The 10,314-nt window shown below is 47.3% G+C and overlaps 1 long non-coding RNA gene across 1 annotated transcript; it reads left to right on the forward strand.

Moving 5' to 3' along the window:
• The first annotated feature begins 8,847 nt into the window (after positions 1 to 8,847).
• On the forward strand, positions 8,848 to 9,738 carry LOC130275514 (uncharacterized). The gene is made up of 3 exons (XR_008844807.1): positions 8,848 to 8,923; positions 9,056 to 9,146; positions 9,666 to 9,738. It is a non-coding gene; the product is annotated as an uncharacterized LOC130275514 (long non-coding RNA).
• The last annotated feature ends 576 nt before the right edge of the window (positions 9,739 to 10,314 follow it).

Raw genomic sequence — 10,314 nt, forward strand, 5'->3', positions numbered from 1 at the left:
GGTTTGTAGAGGAGTGTACATGGGTGACAGAGGATCATATAGTAGTGTACATGGGTGACAGGGGGACGTAGGGGGTGAAAGAGGGGTGTACAGGGTGTTAGAAGGGTGTACATAGGTGACAGAGGGGTGTTGGGGGTGTAGAGATGTGTACATGGGTGACAGAGGAGCGCAGAGTAGTATACATGGATAACAGAAGGGTGTATTGGTGTACATTGGTGATAGAGGGGTGTAGAAGAGTGTACATGGGTGACGGAGGAGCGTAGAGGAGTGTAAATGGGTAACAGATGGGTGTAGAGGGGTGTACATGGGTGACCGAGCGGTGTAGAGGAGTGTACATGGGTGACAGAGGGGTGTAGAGGAGTGTACATGGGTGACAGAGTGGTGTAGAGGAGTGTACATGGGTGACAGAGGGGTGTAGAGGAGTGTACATGGGTGACAGAGGGGTGTAGAGGAGTGTACATGGGTGACAGAGGATCATAGAGTAGTGTACATGGGTGACAGGGGGACGTACGGGGTGAAAGAGGGGTGTACAGGTTGATAGAGGGGTGTACATAGGTGACAGAGGGGTGTTGGGGGTGTAGAGGTGTGTACATGGGTGGCAGAGTGGTTCAGAGGAGTGTATATGAGTGATAAATGGGTGTAAATGGGTGAAAGGGGGCGTAGGGGGTGACAGAGTGGTGTGCATTGGTGATAGAGAGGTGTTGGAGGTGTAGAGGAGTGTACGTGGGTGACAGAGGAGCAAAAATTAGTATACATGGATAACAGAAGGGTGTAGGGGTGTACATTGGTGATAGAGGGTTGTAGAGGAGTGTACATGGGTGACGGAGGAGCTTAGAGGAGTGTAAATGGGTGACAGAGGGGTGTAGAGGAGTGTACATGGGTGACAGAGGATCGTAGAGTAGTGTACATGGGTGACAGGGGGACGTAGGGGTTGAAAGAGGGGTGTACAGGGTGATAGAAGGGTGTACATAGGTGACAGAGCGGTGTTGGGGGTATAGAGATGTGTACATGGGTAGCAAAGTGGTTTAGAGGAGTGTATATGAGTGATAGATGTGTGTAAATGGGTGAAAGGGGGCACAGGGGGTGACAGAGTGGTGTACATTGGTGACAGAGAGGTGTTGGGGGTGTAGAGGAGTGTACGTGGGTGACAGAGGAGCGCAGAGTAGTAAACATGGATAACAGAAGGGTGTAGGGGTGTACATTGGTGATAGAGGGGTGTAGAGGAGTGTACATGGGTGACGAAGGAGCTTAGAAGAGTGTAAATGGGTAACAGATGGGTGTAGAGAGGTTTACATGGGTGACGGAGGATCATAGAGTAGTGTACATGGGTGACAGGGGGACGTAGGGGGTGAAAGAGGGGTGTACAGGGAGATAGAAGGGTGTACATAGGTGACAGAGGAGTGTTGGGGGTGTAGAGATGTGTACTTGGGTGGCAGAGTGGTTTAGAGGAGTGTATATGAGTGATAGATGGGTGTAAATGGGTGAAAGGGGGCGTAGGGGGTGACAGAGTGGTGTACATTGGTGACAGAGAGGTGTTGGGGGTGTAGAGGAGTGTACGTGGGTGACAGAGGAGCGCAGAGTAGTATACATGGATAACAGAAGGGTGTAGGGGTGTACATAGGTGATAGAAGGGTGTAGAGGAGTGTACATGGGTGACGGAGAAGCTTAGAGGAGTGTAAATGGGTAACAGATGGGTGTAGAGGGGTGTACATGGGTGACAGAGCGGTGTAGAGGAGTTTACATGGGTGACAGAGGGGTGTAGAGGAGTGTACATGGGTGACAGAGGTTTGTAGAGGAGTGTACATGGGTGACAGAGGATCATATAGTAGTGTACATGGGTGACAGGGGGACGTAGGGGGTGAAAGAGGGGTGTACAGGGTGTTAGAAGGGTGTACATAGGTGACAGAGGGGTGTTGGGGGTGTAGAGATGTGTACATGGGTGACAGAGGAGCGCAGAGTAGTATACATGGATAACAGAAGGGTGTATTGGTGTACATTGGTGATAGAGGGGTGTAGAAGAGTGTACATGGGTGACGGAGGAGCGTAGAGGAGTGTAAATGGGTAACAGATGGGTGTAGAGGGGTGTACATGGGTGACCGAGCGGTGTAGAGGAGTGTACATGGGTGACAGAGGGGTGTAGAGGAGTGTACATGGGTGACAGAGTGGTGTAGAGGAGTGTACATGGGTGACAGAGGGGTGTAGAGGAGTGTACATGGGTGACAGAGGGGTGTAGAGGAGTGTACATGGGTGACAGAGGATCATAGAGTAGTGTACATGGGTGACAGGGGGACGTACGGGGTGAAAGAGGGGTGTACAGGTTGATAGAGGGGTGTACATAGGTGACAGAGGGGTGTTGGGGGTGTAGAGGTGTGTACATGGGTGGCAGAGTGGTTCAGAGGAGTGTATATGAGTGATAAATGGGTGTAAATGGGTGAAAGGGGGCGTAGGGGGTGACAGAGTGGTGTGCATTGGTGATAGAGAGGTGTTGGAGGTGTAGAGGAGTGTACGTGGGTGACAGAGGAGCAAAAATTAGTATACATGGATAACAGAAGGGTGTAGGGGTGTACATTGGTGATAGAGGGTTGTAGAGGAGTGTACATGGGTGACGGAGGAGCTTAGAGGAGTGTAAATGGGTAACAGATGGGTGTCGAGGGGTGTACATGGGTGACAGAGCGGTGTAGAGGAGTGTACATGGGTGACAGAGGGGTGTAGAGGAGTGTACATGGGTGACAGAGGGGTGTAGAGGAGTGTACATGGGTGACAGAGGATCGTAGAGTAGTGTACATGGGTGACAGGTGGGACGTAGGGGGTGAAAGAGGGGTGTACGGGGTGATAGAAAGGTGTACATAGGTGACAGAGGGGTGTTGGGGGTGTAGAGATGTGTACATGGGTGGCAGAGTGGTTTAGAGGAGTGTATATGAATGATAGATGGGTGTAAATGGGTGAAAGGGGGCGTAGGGGGTGACAGAGTGGTGTACATTGGTGACAAAGAGGTGTTGGGGGTGTAGAGGAGTGTACGTGGGTGAGAGAGGAGCGCAGAGTAGTATACATGGATAACAGAAGGGTGTAGGGGTGTACATAGGTGATAGAGGGGTGTAGAGGAGTGTACATGGGTGGCGGAGGAGCTTAGAGGAGTGTAAATGGGTAACAAATGGGTGTAGAGGGGTGTACATGGGTGACAGAGCGGTGTAGAGGAGTGTACATGGGTGACAGAGAGGTGTAGAGGAGTGTACATGGGTGACAGAGGATCATAGAGTAGTGTACATGGGTGACAGGGGGACGTAGGGGTTGAAAGAGGGGTGTACGGGGTGATAGAAGGGTGTACATAGGTGACAGAGTGGTGTTGGGGGTGTAGAGATGTGTACATGGGTGGCAGAGTGGTTTAGAGGAGTGTATATGAGTGATAGATGGGTGTAAATGGGTGAAAGGGGGCGTAGGGCGTGACAGAGTGGTGTACATTGGTGACAGAGAGGTGGTGAGGGTGTAGAGGAGTGTACGTGGGTGACAGAGGAGCGCAGAGTAGTATACATGGATAACAGAAGGGTGTAGGGTTGTACATTGGTGATAGAAGGGTGTAGAGGAGTGTACATGGGTGACAGAGGAGCTTAGAGGAGTGTAAATGGGTAACAGATGGGTGTAGAGGGGTGTACATGGTTGACAGAGCGGTGTAGAGGAGTGTACATGGGTGACAGAGGGGTGCAGAGGAGTGTACATGGGTGACAGAGGGGTGTAGAGGAGTGTACATGGGTGACAGAGGGGTGTAGAGGAGTGTACATGGGTGACAGAGGATCATAGGGTAGTGTACATGGGTGACAGGGGGACGTAGGGGGTGAAAGAGGGGTGTACAGGGTGATAGAAGGGTGTACATAGGTGACAGAGGGGTGTTGGGGGTGTAGAGATGTGTACATGGGTGGCAGAGTGGTTCAGAGGAGTGTATATGAGTGATAAATGGGTGTAAATGGGTGAAAGGGGGCGTAGGGGGTGACAGAGTGGTGTGCATTGGTGATAGAGAGGTGTTGGAGGTGTAGAGGAGTGTACGTGGGTGACAGAGGAGCGCAGAGTAGTATACATGGATAACAGAAGGGTGTAGGGGTGTACATTGGTGATAGAGGGGTGTAGAGGAGTGTACATGGGTGAAGGAGGAGCTTAGAGGAGTGTAAATGGGTAACAGATGGGTGTAGAGGGGTGTACATGGGTGACAGAGCGGTGTAGAGGAGTGTACATAGGTGACAGAGGGGTGTAGAGGAGTGTACATGGGTGACAGAGGGGTGTAGAGGAGTGTACATGGGTGACAGAGGATCGTAGAGTAGTGTACATGGGTGACAGGGGGACGTAGGGGGTGAAAGAGGGGTGTACGGGGTGATAGATGGGTGACGGAGGAGCTTAGAGGAGTGTAAATGGGTAACAGATGGGTATCGAGGGGTGTACATGGGTGACAGAGCAGTGTAGAGGAGTGTACATGGGTGACAGAGGGGTGTAGAGGAGTGTACATGAGTGACAGAGGGGTGTAGAGGAGTGTACATGGGTGACAGAGGATCATAGGATCATAGGGTAGTGTACATGGGTGACAGGGGGACGTAGGGGGTGAAAGAGGGGTGTACAGGGTGATAGAAGGGTGTACATAGGTGACAGAGGAGTGTTGGGGGTGTAGAGATGTGTACTTGGGTGGCAGAGTGGTTTAGAGGAGTGTATATGAGTGATAGATGGGTGTAAATGGGTGAAAGGGGGCGTAGGGGGTGACAGAGTGGTGTACATTGGTGACAGAGAGGTGTTGGGGGTGTAGAGGAGTGTACGTGGGTGACAGAGGAGCGCAGAGTAGTATTCATGGATAACAGAAGGGTATAGGGGTGTACATTGGTGATAGAAGGGTGTAGAGGAGTGTACATGGGTGACGGAGGAGCGTAGAGGAGTGTCAATGGGTAACAGATGGGTGTAGAGGGGTGTACATAGTTGACAGAGCAGTGTATAGGAGTGTACATGGGTGACAGAGGGATGGAGAGAAGTGTACATGGGTGACAGAGGGGTGTAGAGGAGTGTACATGGGTGACAGAGGGGTGTAGAGGAGTGTTCATGGGTGACAGAGGGGTGTAGAGGAGTGTACATGGGTAACTGAGGAGTGTAGAGGAGTGTACAGAGGCCTACATTACCATTACTTGATTAACTGTTGTATATTATATAAAACATTTAGATAAAATATTTTACAAAAATATACATTATATTTTAAGTTCCATTTTCCACTCCTTTTTCCATAATTTCTGAGTTAAGTAGTTCTGGCCCTAGAGTGTTATATATATTAGCGTCTGTAGCATGTATCAGGAACATGTTATCATACCTGTGTCTTTTTTTACAGATGACTGATGCCCGGTTAAAAGGTGAACGAGACATATACCCCCGTCAGCTGCAAGAAAGGAACCACGAAACAGTTAATTAATATTTATATTAATTACTGATAACAATCAGGCTAGATGTAAAATCTAGACCTGCAGACATGTCATAGTCTTTCCCGTATATATGAAGATATATGTGTTTTTAATAAGTATATCGTCTATGGACAGCTTTATATATAACACAACCATATCTCAGGTACAGAGATTAGGAACATTCCAAAGTTGACGAGTAAAAAGGTAGCAGAAAGGGGAACATGGGTAACAGCAGTGTCGAGGAGTGTACATGGGTGGCAGAGTGGTTTAGAGGAGTGTACATGGGTGATAGATGGGTGTACATGGGTGACATGGGGCGTAGGGGGTGACAGAGGGGTGTACATAGGTGACAGAGGTGTTGGGTGTGTAGAGGAGTGTACATGGGTAATAGGGGAGCATAGAGGAGTGTACATGGTAACAGAGGAGTGTAGAGAAGTGTACATGGGTGTCAGAGGGGTGTAGAGGAGTATACATGGGTGACAGAGGAGCGTAGAGGAGTGTACATGGGTAACAGCGGAGTGTACATGGGTGACAGGGGGACGTAGGGGGTTAAAGGGGTGCACGGGGTGATAGAAGGGTGTACATAGGTGACAGGGGTGTTGGGTGTGTAGAGGATTGTACACTGGGTAATAGGGAAGCATAGAGGAGTGTACATGGTAACAGGAGTGTAGAGGAGTGTACATGGTGTCAGAGGGGTGTAGAGGAGTGTACATGGGTGAAAGAGGAGCGTAGAGGAGTGTACATAGGTGACAGGGAGATGTAGGGGGTGAAAGAGGGGTGTACGAGGTGATAGAGGGGTGTACATAGGAGACAGAGGGGTGTTGGGGGTGTAGAGGTGTGTACATGGGTGGCAGAGTGGTTCAGAGGAGTGTATATGAGTGATAGATGGGTGTAAATGGGTGAAAAGGGGGTGACAGAGTGGTGTACATTGGTGACAGAGAGGTGTTGGTGTACATTGGTGACAGAGAGGTGTTGGGGGTGTAGAGGAGTGTACGTGGGTGACAGAGGAGCGCAGAGTAGTATACATGGATAACAGAAGGGTGTAGGGGTGTACAATGGTGATAGAGGGATGTAGAGGAGTGTACATGGGTGACGGAGGAGCTTAGAGGAGTGTAAATGGGTAACAGATGGGTGTAGAAGGGTGTACATGGGTGACAGAGCGGTGTAGAGGAGTGTACATGGGTGACAGAGTGGTGTAGAGGAGTGTACATGGGTGACAGAGGGGTGTAGAGGAGTGTACATGGGTGACAGAGGATCGTAGAGTAGTGTACATGGGTGAAAGGGGGACGTAGGGGGTGAAAGAGGGGTGTACGGGGTGATAGAAGGGTGTACACAGGTGACAGAGGTGTGTTGGGGGTGTCAAGATGTGTACTTGGGTGGCAGAGTGGTTTAGAGGAGTGTATATGAGTGATAGATGGGTGTAAATGGGTGAAAGGGGGCGTAGGGGGTGACAGAGTGGTGTACATTGGTGACAGAGAGCTGTTGGGGGTGTAGAGGAGTGTATGTGGGTGACAGAGGAGTGCAGAGTAGTATACATGGATAACAGAAGGTTGTAGGGGTGTACATTGGTGATAGAGGGGTGTAGAGGAGTGTACATGGGTGACGGAGGAGTGTAAATGGGTAACAGATGGGTGTAGAGGGGTGTACATGGGTGACAGAGGGGTGTAGAGGAGTGTACATGGGTGACAGAGGGGTGTAGAGGAGTGTACATGGGTGACAGAGGGGTGTAGAGGAGTGTACATGGGTGACAGAGGGGTGTAGAGGAGTGTACATGGGTAACATAGGAGTGTACAGAGTCCTACATTACCATTACTTGATTAACTGTTGTATATTATATAAAACATTTAGATAAAATATTTTACAAAAATATACATTAAATTTTAAGTTCCTTTTCCACTCCTTTTTCCATAATTCCTGAGTTAAGTAGTTCTGGCCCTAGAGTGTTATATATATTAGCGTCTGTAGCATGTATCAGGAACATGTTATCATACCTGTGTCTTTTTTTACAGATGACTGATGCCCGGTGAAAAGGTGAACGTGACATATACCCCCGTCAGCTGCAAGAAAGGAACCACGAAACAGGTAATTAATATTTATGTTAATTACTGATAACAATCAGGCTAGATGTAAAATCTAGACCTGCAGACATGTCATAGTCTTTCCGTATATATGAAGATATATGTGTTTTTAATAAGTATATCGTCTATGGACAGCTTTATATATAACACAACCATATCTCAGGTACAGAGATTAGGAACATTCCAAAGTTAACGAGTAAAAAGGTAGCAGAAAGGGGAACATTGGTAACAGCAGTGTTGAGGAGTGTACATGGGTGGCAGAGTGGTTTAGAGGAGTGTACATGGGTGATAGATGGGTGTACATGGGTGACAGGGGGCGTAGGAGGTGACAGAGGGGTGTACATGGGTGACAGAGGTGTTGGGGGTGTAGAGGAGTGTACGTGGGTGACAGAGGAGCGCAGAGTAGTATACATGGATAACAGAAGGGTGTAGGGGTGTACATTGGTGATAGAGGGGTGTAGAGGAGTGTACATGGGTGAAGGAGGAGCTTAGAGGAGTGTAAATGGGTAACAGATGGGTGTAGAGGGGTGTACATGGGTGACAGAGCGGTGTAGAGGAGTGTACATAGGTGACAGAGGGGTGTAGAGGAGTGTACATGGGTGACAGAGGGGTGTAGAGGAGTGTACATGGGTGACAGAGGATCGTAGAGTAGTGTACATGGGTGACAGGGGGACGTAGGGGGTGAAAGAGGGGTGTACGGGGTGATAGAAGGGTGTACATAGGTGACAGAGGGGTGTTGGGGGTGTACAGATGTGTACATGGGTGGCAGAGTGGTTTAGAGGAGTGTATATGAGTGATAGATGGGTATAAATGGGTGAAAGGGGGCGTAGGGGGTGACAGAGTGGTGTACATTGGTGACAGAGAGGTGTTGGGGGTGTAGAGGAGTGTACGTGGGTGACAGTGGAGCGCAGAGTAGTATACATGGATAACAGAAGGGTGTAGGGGTGTACATTGGTGATAGAGGGGTGTAGAGGAGTGTACATGGGTGACGGAGGAGCTTAGAGGAGTGTAAATGGGTAACAGATGGGTGTAGAGGGGTGTACATGGATGACAGAGCGGTGTAGAGGAGTGTACATGGGTGACAGAGGGGTGTAGAGAAGTGTACATGGGTAACAGAGGAGTGTAGAGGAGTGTACAGAGGCCTACATTACCATTACTTGATTAACTGTTGTATATTATATAAAACATTTAGATAAAATATTTTACGAAAATATACATTATATTTTAAGTTCCTTTTTCCACTGTTTTTTCCATAATTCCTGAGATAAGTAGTTCTGGCCCTAGAGTGTTATATATATTAGCGTCTGTAGCATGTATCAGGAACATGTTATCATATCTGTGTCTTTTTACAGAGGACTGATGCCCGGTGAAAAGGTGAACGTGACATATTCCCCCGTCAGCTGCAAGAAAGGAACCACAGAACAGGTAATTAATATTTATATTAATTACTGATAACAATCAGGCTAGATGTAAAATCTAGACCTGCAGACATGTCATAGTCTTTCCCGTATACATGAAGATATATGTGTTTTTAATAAGTATATCGTCTATGGACAGCTTCTTATATAACACAACCACATCTCAGAAGAAGCCTCCGTGGCGAAACGTCGGGTTTTGGCGGTGTGGTTTTGCTCCTCTCTACCACTTGGTAATTATGAAATGCACTTTGTTCTGACTTCATGTTGTTCGTTTGTTGTATTATTTGCAACATAGCAGCACCTCAATTATTTTATATTTTTGCCATGCACTTTATCATTTATGTATTGTTATACCAATACAATATAGTTGAGTGAGCGCCCACCTCCATATTTTCAGTGTCCTGTCTGTGTCTCCTTTTTTGTTTTTCATATTTGGTGAACCATGGTGTTCATTTGCAATATGTATGTTTTAAGAATTTTTTCTCAATAAAACTTTATTAATTGTTTATCTCTAAACGCTTTTTTTCTCTGTGGTTTTTTACATTACCATTACTTGATTAACTGTTGTATATTATATAAAACATTTAGATAAAATATTTTACAAAAATATACATTATATTTTAAGTTCCTTTTTCCACTCCTTTTTCCATAATTCCTGAGATAAGTAGTTCTGGCCCTAGAGTGTTATATATATTAGCGTCTGTAGCATGTATCAGGAACATGATATCATACCTGTGTCTTTTTTACAGAGGACTGATGCCCGGTGAAAAGGTGAACGTGACATATACCCTCGTCAGCTGCAAGAAAGGAACCATGAAACAGGTATTTAATATTTATATTAATTACTGATAACAATCAGGCTAGATGTAAAATCTAGACCTGCAGAGATGTAATAGTCTTTCCCGTATACATGAAGATATATGTGTTTTTAATAAGTATATTGTCTATGGACAGCTTCTTATATAACACAACCATATCTCAGGTACAGAGATTAGGAACATTCATGATCCTTATCCTCTGTTTTTTATTTGTAGGAATCCCCTTTTTCAATATTTAATAGAAGTTTACTTTAGACCAGTGTTTCCCAACCTTTTTCAACTCGGGGCACCCCTTTGAAAAAACAATTTTTGCAGGGAACCCATACCAAAGTTGACGAGTAAAAAGGTAGCAGAAAGGTGAACATGGGTAACAGGAGTGTCGAGGAGTGTACATGGGTGACAGAGTGGTTTAGAGGAGTGTACATGGGTGATAGGGGGCGTAGGGGGTGACAGAGGGGTGTACATGGGTGACAGAGAGGTGTTGGGTGTGTAGAGGAGTGTACATGGGTGACGGAGGAGCTTAGAGGAGTGTCAATGGGTAACAGATGGGTGTAGAGGGGTGTACATGGTTGACAGAGCG

Source organism: Hyla sarda, chromosome 6 (assembly GCF_029499605.1).
Source record: "Hyla sarda isolate aHylSar1 chromosome 6, aHylSar1.hap1, whole genome shotgun sequence".
Classification (NCBI taxonomy): domain Eukaryota; kingdom Metazoa; phylum Chordata; class Amphibia; order Anura; family Hylidae; genus Hyla; species Hyla sarda.